This window comes from Amia ocellicauda, unplaced genomic scaffold (genome assembly GCF_036373705.1).
Source record: "Amia ocellicauda isolate fAmiCal2 unplaced genomic scaffold, fAmiCal2.hap1 HAP1_SCAFFOLD_154, whole genome shotgun sequence".
Taxonomy (NCBI): domain Eukaryota; kingdom Metazoa; phylum Chordata; class Actinopteri; order Amiiformes; family Amiidae; genus Amia; species Amia ocellicauda.
Window position 1 is genome coordinate 72904 of NW_027102717.1, and position 25452 is coordinate 98355.

At 41.7% G+C, this 25452-nt stretch overlaps 4 non-coding genes and 8 pseudogenes across 4 annotated transcripts; 10 read left to right on the forward strand and 2 right to left on the reverse strand.

The window, feature by feature from the left end:
• The first annotated feature begins 5949 nt into the window (after positions 1–5949).
• LOC136723240 (U5 spliceosomal RNA) lies at positions 5950–6064 on the forward strand. The gene has a single exon (XR_010806639.1). It is a non-coding gene; the product is annotated as a U5 spliceosomal RNA (small nuclear RNA).
• Positions 6065–13632: 7568 nt separating this feature from the next.
• Positions 13633–13751, forward strand: LOC136723237 (uncharacterized; annotated as a pseudogene).
• A 216-nt stretch (positions 13752–13967) lies between these two features.
• Positions 13968–14086, forward strand: LOC136723239 (uncharacterized; annotated as a pseudogene).
• Positions 14087–14295: 209 nt separating this feature from the next.
• LOC136723246 (uncharacterized) lies at positions 14296–14414 on the forward strand (annotated as a pseudogene).
• A 210-nt stretch (positions 14415–14624) lies between these two features.
• Positions 14625–14743, forward strand: LOC136723247 (uncharacterized; annotated as a pseudogene).
• Positions 14744–14960: 217 nt separating this feature from the next.
• On the forward strand, positions 14961–15079 carry LOC136723238 (uncharacterized; annotated as a pseudogene).
• A 215-nt stretch (positions 15080–15294) lies between these two features.
• LOC136723236 (uncharacterized) lies at positions 15295–15413 on the forward strand (annotated as a pseudogene).
• Positions 15414–15631: 218 nt separating this feature from the next.
• LOC136723245 (uncharacterized) lies at positions 15632–15750 on the forward strand (annotated as a pseudogene).
• A 209-nt stretch (positions 15751–15959) lies between these two features.
• On the forward strand, positions 15960–16078 carry LOC136723248 (uncharacterized; annotated as a pseudogene).
• A 979-nt stretch (positions 16079–17057) lies between these two features.
• On the forward strand, positions 17058–17164 carry LOC136723242 (U6 spliceosomal RNA). The gene has a single exon (XR_010806640.1). It is a non-coding gene; the product is annotated as a U6 spliceosomal RNA (small nuclear RNA).
• Positions 17165–18558: 1394 nt separating this feature from the next.
• Positions 18559–18631, reverse strand: trnak-uuu (transfer RNA lysine (anticodon UUU)). The gene has a single exon. It is a non-coding gene; the product is annotated as a tRNA-Lys (tRNA).
• A 3690-nt stretch (positions 18632–22321) lies between these two features.
• Positions 22322–22410, reverse strand: trnay-gua (transfer RNA tyrosine (anticodon GUA)). The gene is given in 2 exon segments: positions 22322–22357; positions 22374–22410. It is a non-coding gene; the product is annotated as a tRNA-Tyr (tRNA).
• Positions 22411–25452: the final 3042 nt, after the last annotated feature.

A 25452-nucleotide genomic window follows, 5' to 3' on the forward strand; every position in this document is an offset into this window, starting at 1 on the left:
CCAGATCAGCAGGGACACACACACCAGGGGACACAAATGGAAATTGGGCTTCAAGGCATTCAAGATGGAAAGTGGTAGAAGCTGAAAGTTTGGGAACATTTAAAAATAGACTGGATAGGATCCATGGATCACTTAGATATTAATGGACACCAAACGAGCATGATGGGTCGAATGGCCTCCTCTCGTTTGTAAACTTTCTTATGTTCTTATGTTCTTATGTTCTTATGAATGTTCCCTAAGCATGTTTCAAATGTTCCCTAATTTATGTTACAAATGTGCCTTAGCACCTCTCTCTCTCTGTCTGTCTCTCTCTCTCTCTCTCTCTCTCTCTCTCTCTCTCTCTGTCTCAATTCAGTGCATTTGTATTGTCAAAGCAATTGGACATGCATACATACATACATACATATATATGGAAAATAAACAATATGTGTACATCTCTGCATTAATGGTGCCCTAACAGATGTGCAAGTTACATGACAGACAGACAGACAAACACTCACACACACTTTCACACACACACACACACACACACACTTTCACAGACAGACAGACAGACAGACAGACAGACACACACACACACTATCACAGACAGACACACACACTTACAGACACACACACAGACACACTTTCACACACACACAGGGGAATAGGCACCCCACCCTGACACGTATAGAAGACTGGATAGGGAGATATAAATAGCAACGGGGAGACTCTTGTACTTGGTGTGGCTCTATCCATATAGTGGGGCCAGCAGCCACTTAGCAGGTGTAGCAATAGAAGCTCAGCCTGGGGAGACTGGATTTAGCATTTCCTCTCCATTTTGATAAGTATCCTTAATCATTTCTGCAAAATACTTCTATGATACCTATGTATGTTTTTTACTTGTACTATATTATACTATCAAGTATCAGTGTACACATACAATGTGACCTGTTACATTAATACAGAGGCCATGGAAGGCCAGATCAGTAATAGCCACTGTCCCCTGATATTACACTTTTTTACAATCACTTTGGCACTCATTTCAGAACCTTGATGTCATTTTTCAAAACTCTAGACACAAAACTCACACCCAATGATCAAAATGCACATTTTTCAATTGCTTGGATACAATACACATCAACCTCAGATCATTTGTTCATTGAACTAAAATGACACAACTTAACATCAAAGAATTACCATTTCAAAATGCAATTCACACATTACATCTGAGATCACTGTCTATTCATTTCATTACAAAGATCTAACTATCAATTGATACAGCTGCTCAAAATGATAAGTGACTGTTGCATTACTCTTAATTCATAGTTTTATGGAAACTGACGAAGAGTATTCCATGTTTCGATAATGAAAGTTTCAGGATAATGAGATCCATTGACACCAATAACCGAGGAGCATGAACCAGTTGGACTACATTATCTATGGATGTAATATTTCATCATCATTCATCATCATGTAGCACTTTTCCACACCATGTTTTCAGTGTGGAAGGAAAGTTGGAAATTCTTTCTCTAATACCTGTTTTTCTTTCTTGTATACTTAAGAAAGATAAGGTCAAGCTAGAAGGTCAGGCCAGAAGGTAGTTTGATTTCTGTTTTTTATTTACGATGAGAATCTTGGAGACAATGTCAAACAGTATGATTGAAGTGCCTGCTCCCTAATCCATGTGTTGATCTATGAACTCTGTCCTATAATGATATAAATTCTGCTTAGCTAACTTTTAAGATAACATAGTAATGACTTTCTGATTATAACCAGCTCTTTGATTTTTGTGTATAAAAGCTCTGACTGTTAAAATGAAGGCAGAGTGACTTTGGGATCTTCTTGAGTCACTGTTCCTCTCCACGCTGCGTGTATTAAAGGCATTGCAACTAACGCTCCAACCTGGTTGAAGATGATTGTTCTTCCACATCAGATTTGACATTACTGTATGTATGCAGGCCCTTGTAATTGCTTTTCCAATACTGCCAACTGGTTATTGATGATTGATTTCACATTGTGGTACGAGTATCGAGTGAAATGAGTGCTATCCACCCCAGCAACACAGTGATAACATGGAGCCGGCAGGTCATCCAGGTCACAATAGAGGTAAAGCAGTGGGAGGAGGAAGACGTGGTGGTCAAAGGAATGGAAGGGGACATGCACCCCTTCTGAGAGGTGGTCATGGGCCTCGTCATAGAGGAGGGCTTAGGGCTCACCAGAGAGGCAGCCATGGGCCTCATTTGAGAGGTGTTGGGGGAACGTGGTAGAGGACAAGGCCACGGACCAGACAGCGGCAGCAACAGCAAATAGTGTCCAGTGAAATCCGAGAAATAGTTGTAGAGCATGTTGTAAATCATGGCATGACCATGACTGAGGCAGCTACAATGATTCAATCAAACCTCAGAATCAACTCAGGATCAACTGTGGCCTCAATCATCAGAAATTTCCGTACTGAGAAGCGGCAAGTCTTCAGCATGCACAAAACATTAGGCTACTCTCAATTGTCAAATGACTGTATACTGCATACCAATGTGTAGCACAGAGTATAGTGTGCCTTTTGAAAGAAATGCAGACAGAGTGAAGCAGCTGATGACTGAATATGTTCAGGTATGTTCAGTTTCAAGATGCCTCTTGTGAAAAATGGTTGTGAGAACCTGAACCTGAACACAGGGCTGATGGAAATTTAGAAGTACGGTAATCAATCCTTTGTTTTGCTTTTTACACTAAGCCAGGTGAGGAACACTGCAGTTGACATTTTACTGTAGTTTTGTTCTTTTTTGTAGCTAATTATTGTTGCATGGATTCAAAGAAACCTATGGTGTGATTTGATTGTATTGTATTGTATTGTATTTCAGATTTTGTTCAATGATTCCACTGTGTCTGTAGTATTCTCTCTACTAGTCCTTTTACAGTGATGTATTTATGTGTAGTACCATAATGAAACATGTATCACATATTTTGTACTACAATATTTAATGATTGTACGAACAACTACACAGTGAAACTATCGGTATCTTCTGTTTTACTATGTTACTATGGTATTTCATGATAAATGAGTTATTTGAACCAACAAGTCTGCAAGTGCAAGGTTTCTTTAAAGATATGAATGCACAATGCAATGTCTTGAACATTGGACAGCCTGTGTTACAAGTGATGACCGTTTTGAGTTTTGTGTCTAGAGTTTTGAAAAATGACATCAAGGTTCTGAAATTAGTGACAAAGTGATTGTAAAAAACTGTATATTCATCCTATTTAATGTGCTCTTTTAAAATGTACTTTTCTTTTTTATGTTGCCATTTCTGTTCTACCAATGTTTCAGTTGTTAGCCAAAGATTGACAGAGTACATCTCATACACACAGGCCAGACAGCAAGGATTTCTTTTTGAAATTCAATTAAAAATGCTGCATGAACTCATCAATACGATTAGAGCTCCTGAAAGCAATATAACTAACTCACTCTACAGCATCTCATTAGCAGTGAAAAGAAACCAAGAAAGTTGGGACAGTCGACTGTTTACCACTATGTAACATCACCTTTTCTTTTAATAACACTTATTAAGCACTTGGGCACTGAAGACACCACTTGGTTAAGTTTAGCAAGCGGGATTTTCCCCCATTCATCCATTATGCATTTCCTCAGCTGCGCAACTGCACAGGGCCTTCGTTGTCTTAATTTGCACTAGTGCGCCACACATTCTCAATTTGGAGACAGGTCAGGACTGCAGGCAGGCCATGCTAGCACCCGCACTCTCTGCCTATGCAACCATGCGCTTGAAATCTGGGCAGAATGTGGTTTGGCGTTATCCTGTATGTATGTGTGTGTGTGTGTGTGTCTGTCTCTGTGTGAAAGTTAGTGTGTGTGTCTGTACGTGTGTGTGCCTGTCTCTGTGTGAAAGTGAGTGTGTGTGTGTGTATGTCTCTCTGTGAAAGTGTGTGTGTGTGGGGGTGTGACAGTGTGTGTGAGTGTCTGTCTGTCTGTCTGTCTGTTTGTCTGTCATATAACTCGCACATCTGTGAGGGCACCATTTTTGCAGAAGAGATGTACACATTTTGGAGCAACATATGCTGCCATCCAGACCTCATCTTTTCCAGTGACGTCCCTGCATTTTCAAAAAGATCACATTTTATTACATTTTGTTTATCTGTACTTTATTACATCTTATTGTGATTTATACTTGTAATGTTTCTTTTCCATATATATGTATGTACAGTGGGGGAAAAAAGTATTTGATCCCCTGCTGATTTTGTACGTTTGCCCACTGACAAAGAAATGATCAGTCTATAATTTTAATGGTAGGTGTATTTTAACAGTGAGAGACAGAATAACAGCCAAAAAATCCAGAAAAATGCATTTCAAAAAAGTTATAAATTGATTTGCATGTTAATGAAGGAAATAAGTATTTGATCCCCTATCAATCAGCAAGATTTCTGGCTCCCAGGTGTCTTTCATACTCTGTTGAAGTGCTCCTAATCTCAGCTCGTTACCTGTATAAAAGACACCTGTCCACAGAAGCAATCAATCAATCAGATTCCAAACTCTCCACCATGGCCAAGACCAAAGAGCTGTCCAAGGATGTCAGGGACAAGATTGTAGACCTACACAAGGCTGGAATGGGCTACAAGACCATCACCAAGCAGCTTGGTGAGAAGGTGACAACAGTTGGTGCGATTATTCGCAAATGGAAGAAACACAAAATAACTGTCAGTCTCCCTCAGTCTGGGGCTCCATGCAAGATCTCACCTCGTGGAGTTTCAATGATCATGAGAACGGTGAGGAATCAGCCCAGAACTACATGGGAGGATCTTGTTAATGATCTCAAGGTAGCTGGGACCATAGTCACCAAGAAAACAATTGGTAACACACTATGCCATGAAGGACTGAAATCCTGCAGCGCCCGCAAGGTCCCCCTGCTCAAGAAAGCACATATACAGGCCCGTCTGAAGTTTGCCAATGAACATCTGAATGATTCAGAGGAGAACTGGGTGAAAGTGGTCTCAGATGAGACCAAAATCAAGCTCTTTGCCATCAACTCAACTCGCCGTGTTTGGAGGAGGAGGAATGACCCCAAGAACACCATTCCCACCATCAAACATGGAGGTGGAAACATTATGCTTTGGGGCTGTTTGTCTGCTAAGGGGACAGGACAACTGCACCGCATCAAAGGGACGATGGACGGGGCCATGTACCGTCAAATCATGGGTGAGAACCTCCTTCCCTAAGCCAGGGCATTGAAAATGGGTCAAATACTTATTTCCCTCATTAACATGCAAATCAATTTATAACTTTTTTGAAATGCATTTTTCTGGATTTTCTTGTTGTTATTCTGTCTCTCACTGCTAAAATACACCTACCATTAAAATTATAGACTGATCATTTCTTTGTCAGTGGGCAAACGTACAAAATCAGCAGGGGATCAAATACTTTTTTCCCCCACTGTACATACATATATATGGAAAAGAAACATTACAAGTATAAATCACAATAAGATGTAATAAAGTACAGATAAACAAAATGTAATAAAATGTGATCTTTTTGAAAATGCAGGGACGTCACTGGAAAAGATGAGGTCTGGATGGCAGCATATGTTGCTCCAAAATGTGTACATCTCTTCTGCAAAAATGGTGCCCTCACAGATGTGCGAGTTATATGACAGACAACAAGACAGACAGACAGACAGACACTCACACACACTGTCACACCCCCACACACACACACTTTCACAGAGAGACATACACACACACACACTCACTTTCACACAGAGACAGGCACACACACGTACAGACACACACACTAACTTTCACACAGAGACAGACACACACACACACACATACATACATACATACATATGGAAAAGAAACAATACATTTATAAATCACAATAAGATGTAATAAAGTACAGAAAAACTAAATGTAAGAAAATGTGATCTTTAATACACACAAATATGTATGGCTGGTCGGATGCGTCTTGGACTCGGGTTCCTCTTCATTACGTATAACGCTTTTGCCTTTTGCTAAAGCTTTCCGTGGAGGGGATCGTGGGTGAGTTTGTACCATTTTTGGGAGGCTCTGCCTTGTTGGGGCGGAGCTGTGATCCAGGTGAACAGCAGATCGGGCATAGGTGGGCATGTGGGCGGAGGAGGAAGGCCGGTCAAGCAAATAAGCTTGCTAAGGTACGCAGCAGCAGCAAGCAGCCCCCCCATCCAGCCAGCCAGCCAGTCTGGCTGGCAGTGACTGAGTGGTTGACAGACGGCAAGCAACGGAATGTACATGCTCTGTGATGTCATAGCAGTCAGCTGAGAGAGGCTCGTGATGTCATCGCTGAGCTGGCTGGCTGGCTGGCTCTGTGTGTGTGTGTGTGTGTGTGTGTATCTGTGTCTGTCTGTTTTTCTGTTTGTCAGTCTGTCTGTCTGTCTGTCTCTCTCTCAATTCAATTCATTTGTATTGTCAAAGCAATTGGACATACATACATACATATATATATATATGTAGCGTAAGGTACACTTATAAATTTCAATTAAAGAAGTGAATTCATAGTATCACCTTATCACGAATCCTGGAGTCTTTTAGAACTCAATTTCTGTAATAATTGGACGCAGACACCAATTCCAAAGATATAAATTGTTAAATTTATTCAAAAACAAAGACTAAATGTAGCACTACACTAATTATACAAAAGGGAAAAACTAATTAAAATTCAACTCTAGATCAACAAATCAAAGACAAATCACTTCCGTGACCAAATCAAAGACCATGGGATCACATAGGATAACACACAAATCGTTAAACAAAAAAGGTTATAAACACATTGACTACAATACCGGTTAGTAATTCTAGGAATCACTAAGAAACAGTTGAAAGTGCTAAATTGCAGTTTCAGAAGATGAAAAAAAACTGTAACTGATGGGATATGTAGTACTTTATACTCGAGTGGTCTATGCGATTACACCCTGTTGGTGTTATTAAGAACGCCAAGTACCAGAATGCAGAGCGGGACTGTTTTTTGTGCCGTGACTTGTCGGGGGAAAAACGCGCAGAAAAAACGGATGAGAAGGTGAAGGTAGTATGGCGGTGATGCACGCGTTGGTGAAGTGGGAAAGCGGGGTCGACAAAGACTCTTACAGCGTGATTCCCACTGCTTGCTTTCGCAATTTTGATTTATTCAGCATTGCTGATGATGACGAAGAGACGACTCGAAACTTCAGAGCAGAGTGGAGAGACATGAACAAACCTCCAAAAGGTGGATGGCCTGTCCATGAAGCGCAGATCATTATGACTGGTAAAAATGTTTATTTAAAAAAAAAAAACATTAAAGTCTTTACATGCTATTTGATATATACAATCACAGTATATTTGAAATGAATGTTTAAGTTATTAATGTGTTGTACTTCTAACATACTCTTATAACATGGTAGGTGGTGGTGAGGGCACTAAAAACTCGTCATACTTGACTGGCATTTGTAAGAACGATTTATTGTGTGTTGTGCTTTACAATAAAATCCCCCAAATCACAAAATAAATTAAACCAGATATAATTTAACTTCAGTTTTGATTCAGTGTTGGCTGTTCATCTTAATTTGTATGGTCAAAGCACAGTATTTTTATGACAAATAAATATAATCCCCAAATATCTGTGGACATAATGCAGGGTTTTATTTATTTTATTTTTATTTTAGGAAAAGAAGGTGAACTAAGAAGAAAACTTAATGACCTAACAAAAATGCCCTCTCCTAAAATGAAGAGAGTACCTAAAACAAACAAAAAACTTCAAATTTCAGATGATAGTGACCTTGATGAACCACAGTTACCGGTGAGATAATTACTGCAAATATTAAATAAATGTATTGCAGGATTGTTTTTTTTTAATCATTTTCATATATATATATATATATATATATATATATATATATATATATATATATATATATATATATATATATATATAATTTCATTTTAAACTCTTTTTCTCTCTGAATACAGCACAAAATAAGAAAGAAAACCGATGGAGCTTCAAGAATTAGATCCCATCACATTCTACAGACATTTAAAGAGTCCAGTGAAGTTGAGCTACAGCAAAAAGTTAAGCAGCTCGAAAAGGAAAACACAAGACTTAAAAATGAAAACCAATGTCTTCGAAACCGTATGGTTGATGGTAAGTTTTTTTATTTATAGCAAATAATTCCTTACCTTGATAAATGTTATTCTTAAGTAATTTAGATTCCAGAGTAATGTATTATAGTTGATCATACTGAAGTAATCTAGAACCACAATACAGACTCGTAATGTGCACTGTCTAATAGTTTAATAATACTGATTATTAAATAAAGTTTTTCAACATAACTTCATAATCCTACATTAATGACTATATGCATTACATTAGACCTGGTAATTGTTGTATTTTATCTTTTTTATTTTTTTCGTAGCTAATGTTAATGACCCACAAAAAGGTCAGTTTGCCAATAACATAGAGCAAGTCTCTCAAGTATAATTGCAGGCATTGATGGTTTTGTTTTCACTTTGTATTAAATATATTACTAGAAATGATTATCAATCAATTTTGGACAATCTGAAAAAAATTGTAACAAAAGCCACATTTATCAGCAATGAAGACAAAAGTGTGTCACCATCAAGTGGTTCTGACAGCCCCACAGCAAATTGTTCTGAATCTGACAAAGAATCACCAAAACAGGTGTAACACTCTTGGTCTACAATATTACAAAGACAAGGTAAAAATATATATATTGAAAACAAATATTGGTTGTAAACAATCTAATGATGCTACATTATCAGGTATATTCATAGTTATAGTTGATAATAAGAATGTAATTGAATTATGGGTGTCACAGATTCACTGACTTTATTATGTCTGTAAATTAATAAACTTAGAATTGAGACATACTGTGGTCTTTAATAACACATTTCTGTAACAAAATCACAGCCTCACTGATAATGTCTGAGTATTCCACTTAACATAATATAAGAATAGTTTGGGGATAAACTTGTTTTTTATTTACCATTGTCTTTTAGGTGGAAATATTCCCAGGCACTGGAGTTTACATTGACAAACTGTCCTGGATCCTTGCAGAGAGGTGCAGCACGAATACGTCATATGCAAGAACCCTGACGGTTGCTGTCTTTGACTTTCCAACATTACTAAAGAGCAATCTTCGTGGTGGTGGCAGAAAGAGAGATCCAACTTCGGAGACATTAAGATCCTCATTGATGTTATTGAGGATCATATACAGCTGCCTTCGGAAGGACACGACGTGTTTCAGTTGCGGGGCTTTGCAGCCCAGCGGGACCCTCTTAATGCCGGACATCAGCTGCCCGAGCCGGTGCGGATGAACAGAGGGACGTTAGACAGCGTTACCTTCCGGGCAGGAGCAGCGAGCGGCAACACCGGGGTGAAAGTGTCGTCTAACACTGTGCCATTAGCCACTAGCTGATTGAGCAGATCAGTGGTTTTTAAGAAGATAACAATGGCAGCAGACTTGATATTTTCACACCCTGCTACCTCCCCAACCGCTAACACACACTGCTCTAGGGGGCAGAACTGCACCGGAGCGATCTTGACTCCATGGCGTCGGGTCAGTTTTTCTTATCAAAGACGCATTCAGGGGGTCCGACCCCCCGACCCGGGAAGAACTACCGGTACTCCCCCCTCCCCTCCCCTGTTCCCCCACAATAAGAAAAGCACTGAAAACAGAAGACAAAATAAACAAACTGAAAAAAGTAAAGCAACAAAAAAACGCAGCCAAAGGACAGAGCTCTCAGCAGCACTCCCGCTCACTGCAGACCCCTCCCACACACTCCCAGCTGAGAGAGAGAGAGAGAGAGAGTGTTAGTGTCTGTCTGTCTCTCTCTCTCTGTAGATGCATCATAGGGAACATATGTAACAATCTCTCTTTTTGTTTACCAAAAATGAGAATTAATGTATTTCAAGTGGGTGTTGCCTTGGTTGGAAACGTTTTAAGATTATTTATGAAGTGTAAAGTGGATTTGTCTCAGTTCTCTGTAGTTTTCAATGTATGTGCCATTCAGTAGCGTTCATGTTACAGATATGCCCTATGCAGTGGTAGGGTCAATAAAATGTCAGTAAAACTTTATTTTAGCAATTATGGAGGGGAAGAACTGCAAATAGAGGGTCCCCACTAATTATCTAACTTACCAACAACGTTTAAAATTAGGTCTTGCGAAGCTGCCAAATAATGCTGTATAATCGTATGTGTCTTCATACAACGGCTGCTATAGTCTGATAGCTTTGATTATATATATATATATATATATATTTTCTTGTGAACCACAAATGCTATTTGCTTGATTTTTACAGAGTATGTTATAAATACCATTCTTATGAAGCCTGACAAATTGTATGCTGTAATTATGAATATTTTCAAATCATTTGTTTGTTTTTCCTAACATGTTACAAATGTTCCCTATGTGAAAGATGCATTATATCTTAATAATGTCTAAACAATTAAAGATATACAGATTATTATTTTTGGTAAAGTTATAATACATTGCTATTAACTATGTGTGTCAGTAAAAGTTTAAATTTCCTAAAGGATTTTTATTGATCTTGCAAAATAAGTGTTTAGGGAACATTTGTAACATAGAGGTGGGTTAGCCACCGAGTAAGGGCAGCGGCTCCGGCTCCAGCACCATCACCATGTCGCTGGAAAAGCACTAAGTGAGCTCACAGTGAGCTCAGTGTAATGTCTGCTCTGGTGAGCTCACAGTGTGACCTAGTCGTGAGTTCACGTCTTCACTGGGTAGTCCTTGACAAGTTAATTGACTCAAATCTTGGGCTTAATTGGTCAAAATGACCATTGGTTGAAGGTACTCAGGGACTGATGTGTAGAGAGACTTATTAAACCTGCAGGATTGTGGTTTTCCCAGATCAGAATTAACCAGATCACCACAAAGGAACATGGTAGGTGCTATTGCAACACACATTACACAAATACATTGAAATCCAAGTTTGCAGTGGTCCTTGGGCCATTGTGTGGTGATCCAGATCACTTCAGCAGGAATTTTGCAGCGGTCTGGACTACCTCTCTCTCTCTCTCTCTCTCAATTCAGTGCATTTGTATTGTCAAAGCAATTGGACATGCATACATACATACATACGTCTGATGAGTCTCGATTTCAGAGTCAGAATTTGGTGTATACAGAATGAGAACATGGATCCATCATGCCTTGTTACCACTGTGCAGGCTGGTGGTGGTGGTGTAATGGTGTGGGGGATGTTTTCTTGGCACACTTTAGGCCCCTTAGTGCCAATCGGGCATCGTTTAAATGCCACGGCCCATTGTTTCTGACCATGTCCATCCCTTTATGACCACCATGTACCCGTCCTCTGATGGCTACTTCCAGCAGGATAATGCACCATGTCACAAAGGTCGAATCATTTCAAATTGGTTTCTTGAACATGACAATGAGTTCACTGTACTAAACTGGCAACCACAGTCACCAGATCTCAACCCAATAGAGCATCTTTGGGATGTGGTGTGTAGCGTTATGTTGGGTGTATTTGGATAAGAGTATTTGGGCTCTGAGCTGAAGCACGGATCTAAAGAAGACCTCTCCCCCCCAAAGTTATCAGATTTCCTTAGCTCATCAGCTTGGAACTGGTTTGCATCAAAGTGACAGTTTTGGGGAGGATGGCACCGAGAAGAGGCCAAATAGTTTGTTATTCTGCTATGAGATGTCTGGAGAAAGGGGCCTGTTGGTGATAAAAACTCTTTGAAGTGGATGAGAGCTGAAATCCCGACATAGAGCTACGAACCCAGGCCAACCGGCATTTCCAAAAGATGGCATGGATTGACATCAGTCATAAATCAAGCCCCCCTCCAATAGGACACTGGGGGCTGAAACCGAAATCCAATCTCAAGAACTCAGGAACCAATCACCTATTGATCTGACAGACTATAAAGGACAAACACGGCCTTTCTTTCTCTCTCTCTCTCACCTGAACCAGTAACTCGCTGCCACAGCATAACCTGTAGCTCTGTTGCCAGAACCGGAACCAGAAACCAACCAAGTCTTTGCCGGCAACAGAAGAGTTAAACTGGGAGAAGGAGATTGAGCCGTACGAAGAATTCTTTTAAAGGACTTTATTAAATAAAGAACTTTACAGACTGCACTGCCCGCCTGTGCCCACCTGATCAGTGGAGTTTTACAGCTGGACAATTGACTAAGTTGACTGAATACGAAAGTGTCAGTCATTTAAATAGCTATTTGAGTCTTAAGAAACTTGACCCTTGGAACAAACAGGGCCCTGCTTTCCTCAAAGACTTCATCTTCAAGTAACTACGGTGGAACCCCAGCTTACAAAGAAGATTTTGTGCACAACCTTGGAGCCTTCAAACCAGTGGAAAATCTGTTTGGAAACGACTCTACTTTCGCGAAACCCCAACTTCCAGGTGCATCGACTGAGTGGAAGTTCTTGGACAAAGCCGAACCGGACTGCCTTTGTTCCAACCACACGGAACTCGTGCCGTGTGCTGTTATCTGAGCCGGAAGCCAGAGAGGCCTATCTGCGACGAAGTTCACATAAGTTTAACAGTTTGGAGTTCATGATTCATGACATTTGAGAAATCAATTAGAAATGTTAATCTGTGATTCATAACTCTAGAATGTGTAATATCATTTAGTTTTCTTAAATATAAATGTGTGTTGCATTAAACTGTTTTGTTGATAATTTTAGAAATAAAATCTGTCAACGCCGAGAAATATCTTCTCATTCCTGTTTTACTGTTTATTCTGAAATTGACACAAGTTAATAGACATTAGATTAGTGGTGGCCCTGCCTATCCTTAATCATTGAATAATAATCAGTTAAGGGAAATTGTGGTAACAAGTAATGATAGGATCTTTCTTGGCACCTAAACGTAAATGAGACTGATATATATATATATATATATATATATATATATATATATATATATATATATATATATATAATGAGAAGTTACCTGACATAAATACTAACCTGCGTAGTTATTTAATGTGTGACTAATAATACTAACGAGAGACTCACCTTCGTCTTACTAACCGGTATTGTAGTCAATGTGTTTATAACCTTTTTTGTTTAACGATTTGTGTGTTATCATATGCGATCCCATGGTCTTTGATTTGGTCACGGAAGTGATTTGTCTTTGATTTGTTGATCTAGAGTTGAATTTTAATTAGTTTTTCCCTTTTGTATAATTAGTGTAGTGCTACATTTAGTCTTTGTTTTGAATAAATTTGACAATTTATATCTTTGGAAATGGTGTCTGCGTCAAATTATTACAGAAATTGAGTTCTACAAGATTCCAGGATTCATGATAAGGTGATACTATAAATACACTTCTATAATTGAAATTTATAAGTGTACCTTACGCTACATAATTGGTGCCCCGTGAGAGGAATCTTAGACTGAAAAGAACTAAGTTCTGTAATAGTTATTGGAGAGCTTTGTCCAGAAATCCAGATTCCAAAGGTTAGTAACAAGAAAACTTTTGTAGGCACGATACACTGTTTGTACTCTAGGGGACGCTCTAGAATTGCCCACGTGGTATGTGTATTTTTCTTTTTTTTTTTTTTTTTGCTGGAAGTTCTGTCAATACCCTCCAGCCTTTAAGAGACATCATGCAGCCAGGCCTCTTGGCTTGCGGCCACACTGTTCTGAACGCGCCCGATTTCATCAGATCTCGGAAGCTAAATGGAGCAGCGCCTGATCAGTACTTGGATGGGAGACCTCCTGGAAATACCAGGTACTGCAAGCTTTTTACGTCTCCTGGGTAACTTCATCGTAGATCTTAATACTCTCATTCTGTCTGGAGGAGATATAATTGATGAAATGTACACGTACCCGGCTACTTTCAACACCCTTTGCTGCACTGATATTTTTTCCTCCATTTTTCTTTTTCTTTTTTCTTTTTTCTGGAAGTTCCGTCAATATCCGCCAGCCTTTAAGAGACATCATGCAACCAGGCCTCTCGGCTTGCGGACACACAGTCCTGAACGCGCCCGATCTCGTCAGATCTCGGAAACTAAACGGGGCAGGACCTGGTCAGTACTTGGATGGGAGATCTCCAGGAAATACCAGGTGCTGCCAGCTTTTTACGTCTCCTGGGGAACTTCATCGTAGCTCTTAATACTCTCTTTCTGTCTGGAGAAGATATAATTGAAGAATTGTACACGTACCCGGCTACTTTCAACACCCTTTGCTGCACTGGTATTTTTCCCTCTATTTTTCTTTTTTTTTTTGCTGGAAGTTCCGTCAATACCCGCCAGCCTTTAAGAGACATCATGCAGCCAGGCATCTTGGCTTGCGGCCACACCATCCTGAACGCGACCGATCTCGTCAGATCTCGGAAGCTAAACGGGGCAGGACCTGGTCAGTACTTGAATGTGAGACCTCCTGGAAATACCTGGTGCTGCAAGCTTTTACGTCTCCTGGGTAACTTCATCGTAGCTCTTAATACTCTCTTTCTGTCTGAAGGAGATATAATTGAAGTATTATTCACATACCCGGCTTCTTTCAACACCCTTTGCTGCACTGGTATTTTTCCCTTCATTTTTCTTTTTTTTTTTTTGTTGGAAGTTCCATCAATACCCGCCAGCCTTTAAGAGATATCATGCAGCCAGCCCTCTTGGCTTGCGTCCACACCGTCCTGAACGCGCCCGATCTCGACAGATCTCGGAAGCTAAACGGGGCAGGGCCTGGTCAGTACTTTGATGGGTGATCTCCTGGAAATACCAGGTGCTGCCAGCTTTTTACGTCTCCTGGGAAACTTCATCGTAGCTCTTAATACTCTCTTTCTGTCTGGAGGTGTTATAATTTAGGAATTGTACACGTACCCGGCTACTATCAACAGCCTTTGCTGCACTGATATTTTTCCCTCCATTTTTCTTTATTTTTATTTTTTTTTGCTGGAAGTTCCGTCAATACCCGCCAGCCTTTAAGAGACATCATGCAGCCAGGCCTCTTTGCTTGCGGCCACACTGTCCTGAACGCGCCCAATCTTGTGAGATCTTGGAAGCAAATCGTGGCAGGGCCTGGTCAGTATTTGGATGGGTGACCTCCTGGAAATACCAGGTACTGCAAACTTTTTACGTCTCCTGGGTTACTTCATCGTAGTTCTTAATTCTCTCTTTCTGTCAGGAGGAGATATAATTGAAGAATTGTACACGTACCCGGCTACTGTCAACACCCTTTGCTGCACTGATATTTTTCCCTCCATTTTTCATTTTTTTTTTTTTTTTGCTGGAAGTTACGTCAATACCCGCCAGCCATTAAGAGACATCATGCAGCCTGGCCTCTTGGCTTGCGGCCTCACCGTCCTGAACACGCCCGATCTCATCAGATCTCGGAAGCTAAACGGGGCAGGGCCTGATCAGTACTTGCATGGGAGACCTCCTGGAAATACCAGGTACTGCAAGCTTTTTACGTCTCCTGGGTAACTTCATTGTAGCTCTTAATTCTCTCTTTCTGTCTGGAGGAGATATAATTGAAGAATTGTACACGTACCCGGCTTCTTTCAACACCCTTTGCTGCACTGATATTTTTCCATCCATTTTTCTTTTTTTTTTTTTTTTTTTTGCTGGAAGTTCCGTCAATACCCGCCAGCCTTTAAGAGACATCATGCAGCCAGGCGTCTCGGCTTGCGGCCTCACCGTCCTGAACGCTACCGATCTTGTCAGATCTCGGAAGCTAAACGGGGCAGGGCCTGGTCAGTACTTGGATGGGTGACCTCCTGGAAATACCAGGTGCTGCAAGCTTTTTATGTCTCCTGGGTAACTTCATTGTAGCTCTTAATTCTCTCTTTCTGTCTGGAGGAGATATAATTGAAGAAATGTACACGTACCCGGCTACTTTCAACACCCTTTGCTGAACTGATATTTTTCCCTCCATTTTTCTTTTTTTATTTGCTGGAAGTTCCGTCAACACCCGTCTGCCTTAAAGAGACATCATGCAGCCAGGCCTCTCGGCTTGCGGCTACACCGTCCTGGACGCACCCCGTCTCGTCAGATCTCGGAACTTAAACGGGTCAGGGCCTGGTCAGTACTTGGATGGGAGACCTCCTGGAAATACCAGGTGCTGCAAGCTTTTTACGTCACTTGGGTAACTTCATCGTAGCTCTTAATACTCTCTTTCTGTCTGGAGGAGATATAATTGAAGAATTTTACACGTACCCCGCTACTTACAACACCCTTTGCTGCACTGATATTGTTCCCTCCATTTTTTTTTTTTTTTTTTTTTTTTTTGCTGGAAGTTCCGTCAATACCCACCAGCCTTTAAGCGACATCATGCAGCCAGGCCTCTCTGCTTTTGGCCACACCATCCTGAACGCGCCCGATCTCGTCAGATCTCGGAAGCTAAACGGGGCAGGCGACCGATTGTCATTTCTCACTACTTCTTTCTTAGCAGACGCCCTCTTCCTGTGCGACTTGCCAAGGCACAAGAGATTTTTATAATGGTGCAATTCAGAATCAAATTACCCACCAAGGCTTAGTACCAATGACGTGTTCAAGACGTTACACAGGTGCAGTGGAGAAATCTACAGGTCACGCACGTCCTGCAGCCCACATTGTGAGCTAATCATTGCAGACCAGGTATGGAGTCATCGTTAATGGCTCAGGGGAGGGGGGCTGTAAGGGAACATCAAGATACGATACGATACGATACGATACACCTCACCTCACCAGCGCAGCCCCGGCCGCTCCGCCTGGCGGCTGGCAGGGGGGAAGCATCTCTGCCCACTACTTCGGCGTATCGGGGATTGTAGTGGATTTCTGCTCCGTTTTCCAATGACACTTGGGATTACGGTTGATTGATTACCTCTCCGGATTTGCACATTCCCCCAGCATGCCTCTGCCCGGCATGGGGATGGGGTGAAGTGTCCCTGTCTGCCATGGTGGTACGGACGTTTGGTGAAAGAGAGGCGCTAGAGTCTCTCCAGGGAAGGCCCCCGGCCTCACCGCCAACGAGCAGGGAGTGGGACAGGCTTCCCGGCCCCAAACAGCGAGTCGCCTCGCTCCCCCGGCCCACCTGGGTACAAAGGCGGGTGCTCTCTAACCCAGCCCTTGTGTTCGCGACGGCAATACGTATAATAAAACTGGAACGATACAGAGAAGATTTGCATGGCCCCTGTGCAAGGATGACACGCAAATTCGTGAAGCGTTCCATATCTTGGTCAGTTTCTCGGTAGCGCGCCGGTTCCCATTGTCCTTGCGGGCATCTGGTGCTTGCGTCGCGGGCGGTTTCTCACACCGTGGGTATCTCTCCCTCTCGCGCCCGTGCTCGGTGGTGTCGAGTCCTCTCGCACTCCTGCGTCACAGCGGATCTCTCGACCCCGTTCGGCGCAAGCGAATTTTCCCTCCGTTTTTGTTCTTTCCACTGCTAGCGCTGCCTCTGTGAAGGCGGATGGTGCTTGTGAGAAGTCAACAGCGTGTCCACCGAAAAGGGTGTCTGACTCCTGGTTTTGGATCCGGAAGGGTTGATAACAGACCGAAACGGTTACAATATGATACTGCTTAGATTAATTGTGAATATGTATTGTGATCGTGCTCGGCTCAGGTGTGCGTTCAGTCCGCACACAAAACATTTCGGTCGCGAAACGTCTAATCAAATCGAATAAAATGGCGGGGATAGCATGTTTGATCCGTGTGCTATTGTTTTTCAACAATTGTAATGCCCTTTGTAACGTTTAACCACTTCGTTACATACAGCTTGTTATAGGATATTTTGAACTGAACCTATTTTGCTGTGAATTTATATTTACTGCGAATAGTTTATTGTGGCTGGTCTTGGTCTGTCTGCACTAAATAAATGATTTGTATCAAGGGATTATTTAGTTTGTCTGTGTACTTTTTTACCTAACCACTAAAGGCCACTCCTTGCACTTCACACATTTGCCCTTTTAATTACTCCCTTACTGACATACATTAACATGCAATGTGCGTGTGATAATAGTTTTAGCAGCCTGTTGCCATTCAGGTGAGACAATAACTAGTAAATCCTTTTATTTATTTTTTCATGTTGGTGCGCCGCGAAGGTTTTTGGTCTCAGCAAAGTGTGCCGTGGCATTACAACGCTTGGGAACCACTGGCTTGGCTTGTTGGGCATCCAGGTATGCACTGAGATTACGATCGGCACGATGATTGTCGTTCTCAGGAGAATTGTGTTTCTTTGCTGATCACGTTCTCTGTCGCTTTTTACACAGTTCTTACAAGTGGCACATTGGGGATGAGGAGCAGAGCATGCTGACACGCATAGCTGTGGACTTCTGCATGGCATGGGGCCACAGGTCATTCCAAGTATTTCAAGACGACTGCAAATGTGTGGACACGTTGTGTTGGCCCAACCCTCACAGATTGTGCCAAGTCAAGTAGAGATGCATGTTGTGCTGTTCTAAAGTGACACGTCGTCAACGGCAAAAACACCTCTCAGAGTTCCTGGCTTGACTTGCCTCTGGAAGACAACAGGCTGGATATTTGCCGAAAGAAGCAAAGAGGACTAGACACCTCGCCTAGACGCAACTGCAGATTTCATTGTCATTTTACCATCATGGCCCTCGGTCAACAAGGCACCCAAACAGGGACTTGAACCCTGGACCCTCGGATTAAAAGTCTGATGCTCTACCGGCTGAACTACCCGGGCTTCAGTGAGGTGCTTCACAATGTGTTGGCTTCATGATATTTCCAGACCGCTTTCTGGACGGTTTAGAAAACTGGGCTCAGGGTGAAAAGGGTCACATGCATATGAGATGTGTGGGCAATGCGAGTTCTCCACAACAAATCCGAATTTCCGGGGTTTTTTCCTTGTCCTCATGCAATTCCAATGGCTTGACATTTGGGAGCTCGTCCAAAACCGATGTCAAACCATAATCACGCCTTTCTTCGAGCCGGAAAGGAAGCCCGCTGCCTGAAACCTACAGTCCTCCACTCTACCAACTGAGCTATCAAAGGGAAGCTTCTCACCGTCTTCCTCTGGAAGTCTCTGTGGCCGTGCAAAGCCAAGAAGCACCGTGGCTTGGCTCAGTGGTTTTCAACCCGTGTACCGTGAGTACTACCCAATTGTGTCGTGAGATTTTTATCCCCTGAAAAATATTATGTCATTTTGTTTGGTCAACTTCATAAATCTTGTATCAAATCAAACTTATTCAAATGTGTGAAAATATTACATTTATACATCACCTGTAGAAAGCGTTTCATAACTGAAATGTTGTGTTTGCCGGACTGAACGCACACCTACACTGAGTTGCAGTGCTATCAGTTGTATCGTAAGGTACACTTATAAATTTCAATTTAAGAAGTGAATTTATAGTATCACCTTATCACGAATCCTGGAATCTTGTAGAACTCAATTTCTGTAATAATTGGACACAGACACCAATTCCAAAGATATAAATTGTTAAATTTATTCAAAACCAAAGACTAAATGTAGCACTACACTAATTATACAAAAGGGAAAAGCTAATTAAAATTCAACTCTAGATCAACAAATCAAAGACAAATCACTTCCGTGACCAAATCAAAGACCATGGGATCGCATATGATAACACACAAATCGTTAAACAAAAAAGGTTATAAACACATTAACTACAATACCGGTTAGTAAGACGAAGGTGAGTCTCTCGTTAGTATTGTTAGTCAGACATTAAATAACTACGCAGGTTAGTATTTATGTCAGGTAACTTCTCGTGATATATATATCAGTCTCATTTACGTTTAGGTGCCGAGAGAGATCCTATCATTACTTGTTACCACAATTTCCCTTAACTGATTATTATTCAATGATCAAGGATAGGCAGGGCCACCAATAATCTAACGTCTATTGACTTGTGTCAATTTCAGACTAAACAGTTAAACAGGAATGAGAAGATATTTCTCGGGGTTGACAGAATTTATTTCTAAAATTATCAACAAAACAGTTTAATGCAACACACATTTATATTTAAGAAAACTAAATGATATTACACATTCAAGAGTTATGAATCACAGAATAACATTTCTAATTGATTTCTCAAATGTCATGAATCATGAACTCCAAACTGTTAAACTTATCTGAACTTCGTCGCAGAGAGGCCTCTCTGTCTTCGGGCTCAGATCACAGCACACGGCACATGGTCCGTGTGGTTTGGAACAAAGGCAGTGCGGTTCGGCTTTGTCCAAGAACTTCCACTCAGTCGATGCACCTGGAAGTTGGGGTTTCGCGAAATTAGAGTCTTTTCCAAACAGATTTTCCACTGGTTTGAAGGCTCCAAGGTTGTGCACAAAATCTTCTTTGTAAGCAGGGTTCCACCGTAGTTACTTGAAGACAAAGTCTTTGAGGAAAGCAGGGCCCTGTTCGTTCCAAGGGTCAAGTTTCTTAAGACTCAAATAGCTATTTAAATGACTGAACACTTTCATATACATTCGACTTACTCAATTGTCCAGCTGTAAAACTCCACTGATCAGGTGGGCACAGGCGGGCATGCGCAGTCTGTAAAGTTCTTTATTTAATAAAGTCCTTTAAAAGAATTCTTCGTACGGCTCAATCTCCTTCTCCCAGTTTAACTCTTCTGTTGCTGGCAAAGACTTGGTTGGTTTCTGGTTCCGGTTCGGGCAACAGAGCTACAGGTTGAGCTGTGGCAGCGAGTTACTGGTTCAGGTGAGAGAGAAAGAGAGAGAGAGAGAGAGAGAGAGAGAGAGAGACTGTGCACTGTTCCTTATAGTCTGTCAGATCAATAGGTGATTGGTTCTTGAGTTCTTGAGATTGGATTTCGGTTTCAGCCCCCAGTGTCCTAATGGAGGGGGGCTTGATTTATGACTGATGTCAATCCATGCCATCTTTTGGAAATGCCGGTTGGCCCGGGTTCATAGCTCTATGTCGGGATTTCGGCTCTCGTCCACTTCAAAGAGTTTTTATCACCTACAGGCCCCTTTCTCCAGACATCTCATAGCAGGATTCAACCTATTTGGCCTCTTCTCGGTGCCATCCTCCCCAAAACTGTCACTTTGTCTCATTTGGCTTTGGTTTCCCCCCTCTGTGTTGAATAATCGGGCTCTAAATAGCCCCGGCGTTTCTTCTGCAGTTCTTCGTTCTTTCCACTGCTAGCGCTGCCTTTGTGAAGGCAGATGGTGCTTGTGAGAAGTCAACAGCGTGTCCACCGAAAAGGGTGTCTGACTCCTGGTTTTGGATCCGGAAGGGTTGATAACAGACCGAAACGGTTACAATATGATACTGCTTAGATTAACTGTGGATATGTATTGTGATCGTGCTCGGCTCAGGTGTGCATTCAGTCTGCACACAAAACATTTCGGTCGCGAAACGTCTAATCAAATCGAATAAAACGGCGGGGATAGCATGTTTGATCCGTGTGCTATTGTTTTTCAACAATTGTAATGCCCTTTGTAACGTTTAACCACTTCGTTAAATACAGCTTGTTATAGGATATTGTGAACTGAACCTATTTTGCTGTGAATTTATATTTACTGCGAATAGTTTATTGTGGCTGGTCTTGGTCTGTCTGCACTAAATAAATGATTTGTATCAAGGGATTATTTAGTTTGTCTGTGTACTATTTTACCTAACCACTAAGGGCCACTCCTTGCACTTCACACATTTGCCCTTTTAATTACTCCCTTACTGACATACATTAACATGCAATGTGCGTGTGATAATAGTTTTAGCAGCCTGTTGCCATTCAGGTGAGACAATAACTAGTAAATCCTTTTATTTATTTTTTCATGTTGGTGCGCCGCGAAGGTTTTTGGTCTCAGCAAAGTGTGCCGTGGCATTACAACGCTTGGGAACCACTGGCTTGGCTTGTTGGGCATCCAGGTATGCACTGAGATTACGATCGGCACGATGATTGTCGTTCTCGGGAGAATTGTGTTTCTTTGCTGATCACGTTCTCTGTCGCTTTTTACACAGTTCTTACAAGTGGCACATTGGGGATGAGGAGCAGAGCATGCTGACATGCATAGCTGTGGACTTCTGCATGGCATGGGGCCACAGGTCATTCCAAGTATTTCAAGACGCCTGCAAATGTGTGGACACGTTGTGTTGGCCCAACCCTCACAGATTGTGCCAAGTCAAGTAGAGATGCATGTTGTGCTGTTCTAAAGTGACACGTCGTCAACGGCAAAAACATCTCTAAGAGTTCCTGGCTTGACTTGCCTCTGGAAGACAACACTTGCCCAGGCTGGATATTGAAAAGGGTCACATGCATATGAGATGTTTGGCCAATGCAAGTTCTCCACAGCAAATCCAAATTTCCGGTGTTTTCTCCTTGTCCTCATGCAATTCCAATGGCTTGACATTTGGGAGCTCGTCCAAAACCGATGTCAAACCATAATCACGCCTTCCTTCGAGCCGGAATTGAACCAGCGACCTAAGGATGCCCGCTGTCTGAAACCTACAGTCCTCCGCTCTACCAACTGAGCTATCGAAGGGAAGCTTCTCACCGTCTTCCCCTGGCAGTCTCAGTGGCCGTGCAAAGCCATGAAGCACCGTGGCTTGGCTCAGTGGTTTTCAACCCGTGTGCCGTGAGGACTACCCAATTGTGTCGTGAGATTTTTATCCCCTGAAAAATATTATGTCATTTTGTTTGGTCAACTTCATAAATCTTGTATCAAATCAAACTTATTCAAATGTGTGAAAATATTACATTTATACATCACCTGTAGAAAGCGTTTCATAACTGAAATGTTGTGTTTGCCGGACTGAACGCACACCTACACTGAGTTGCAGTGCTATCAGTTGTATCGTAAGGTACACTTATAAATTTCAATTTAAGAAGTGAATTTATAGTATCACCTTATCACGAATCCTGGAATCTTGTAGAACTCAATTTCTGTAATAATTGGACACAGACACCAATTCCAAAGATATAAATTGTTAAATTTATTCAAAAACAAAGACTAAATGTAGCACTACACTAATTATACAAAAGGGAAAAGCTAATTAAAATTCAACTCTAGATCAACAAATCAAAGACAAATCACTTCCGTGACCAAATCAAAGACCATGGGATCGCATATGATAACACACAAATCGTTAAACAAAAAAGGTTATAAACACATTAACTACAATACCGGTTAGTAAGACGAAGGTGAGTCTCTCGTTAGTATTGTTAGTCAGACATTAAATAACTACGCAGGTTAGTATTTATGTCAGGTAACTTCTCGTTATATATATATCAGTCTCATTTACGTTTAGGTGCCGAGAAAGATCCTATCATTACTTGTTACCACAATTTCCCTTAACTGATTATTATTCAATGATCAAGGATAGGCAGGGCCACCAATAATCTAACGTCTATTGACTTGTGTCAATTTCAGACTAAACAGTTAAACAGGAATGAGAAGATATTTCTCGGGGTTGACAGATTTTATTTCTAAAATTATCAACAGAACAGTTTAATGCAACACACATTTATATTTAAGAAAACTAAATGATATTACACATTCTAGAGTTTTGAATCACAGAATAACATTTCTAATTGATTTCTCAAATGTCATGAATCATGAACTCCAAACTGTTAAACTTATCTGAACTTCGTCGCAGAGAGGCCTCTCTGTCTTCGGGCTCAGATCACAGCACACGGCACATGGTCCGTGTGGTTTGGAACAAAGGCAGTGCGGTTCGGCTTTGTCCGAGAACTTCCACTCAGTCGATGCACCTGGAAATTGGGGTTTCGCGAAATTAGAGTCTTTTCCAAACAGATTTTCCACTGGTTTGAAGGCTCCAAGGTTGTGCACAAAATCTTCTTTGTAAGCAGGGTTCCACCGTAGTTACTTGAAGACAAAGTCTTTGAGGAAAGCAGGGCCCTGTTCGTTCCAAGGGTCAAGTTTCTTAAGACTCAAATAGCTATTTAAATGACTGAACACTTTCATATACATTCGACTTACTCAATTGTCCAGCTGTAAAACTCCACTGATCAGGTGGGCACAGGCGGGCATGCGCAGTCTGTAAAGTTCTTTATTTAATAAAGTCCTTTAATAGAATTCTTCGTACGGCTCAATCTCCTTCTCCCAGTTTAACTCTTCTGTTGCCGGCAAAGACTTGGTTGGTTTCTGGTTCCGGTTCGGGCAACAGAGCTACAGGTTGAGCTGTGGCAGCGAGTTACTGGTTCAGGTGAGAGAGAAAGAGAGAGAGAGAGAGAGAGAGAGAGACTGTGCACTGTTCCTTATAGTCTGTCAGATCAATAGGTGATTGGTTCTTGAGTTCTTGAGATTGGATTTCGGTTTCAGCCCCCAGTGTCCTAATGGAGGGGGGCTTGATTTATGACTGATGTCAATCCATGCCATCTTTTGGAAATGCCGGTTGGCCCGGGTTCGTAGCTCTATGTCGGGATTTCGGCTCTCGTCCACTTCAAAGAGTTTTTATCACCTACAGGCCCCTTTCTCCAGACATCTCATAGCAGGATTCAACCTATTTGGCCTCTTCTCGGTGCCATCCTCCCCAAAACTGTCACTTTGATGCAAACCAGTTCCAAGCTGATGAGCAAAGGAAATCTGATAACTTTGGGGGTGGAGAGGTCTTCTTTAGATCAGTGCTTCAGCTCAGAGCCCGAATGCTCTTATCAAAATAAACCCAACATAACGCTACACAGTGGAACTGCAAGGCAATTGATTAAAGGGACATGTGGTGAATTCCTTTTTATCTTTATACTGTTGTTGGATGTCTCCTGTTCCTCTAAGTCTCATTTGGCCTTGGTTTTCCCCCTCTGTGTTGAATAATCGGGCTCTAAATAGCCCCGGCGTTTCTCCTGCAGTTCTTCGTTCTTTCCACTGCTAGCGCTGCCTTTGTGCAGCTTGTTATAGGATATTGTGAACTGAACCTATTTTGCTGTGAATTTATATTTACTGCGAATAGTTTATTGTGGCTGGTCTTGGTCTGTCTGCACTAAATAAATGATTTGTATCAAGGGATTATTTAGTTTGTCTGTGTACTTTTTTACCTAACCACTAAGGTCCACTCCTTGCACTTCACACATTTGCCCTTTTAATTACTCCCTTACTGACATACTTTAACATGCAATGTGCGTGTGATAATAGTTTTAGCAGCCTGTTGCCATTCAGGTGAGACAATACCTAGTAAATCCTTTTTTTTTTTTTCATGTTGGTGCGCCGCGAAGGTTTTTGGTCTCAGCAAAGTGTGCCGTGGCATTACAACGCTTGGGAACCACTGGCTTGGCTTGTTGGGCATCCAGGTATGCACTGAGATTACGATCGGCACGATGATTGTCGTTCTCAGGAGAATTGTGTTTCTTTGCTGATCACGTTCTCTGTCGCTTTTTACACAGTTCTTACAAGTGGCACATTGGGGATGAAGAGCAGAGCATGCTGACACGCATAGCTGTGGACTTCTGCATGGCATGGGGCCACAGGTCATTCCAAGTATTTCAAGACGCCTGCAAATGTGTGGACACGTTGTGTTGGCCCAACCCTCACAGATTGTGCCAAGTCAAGTAGAGATGCATGTTGTGCTGT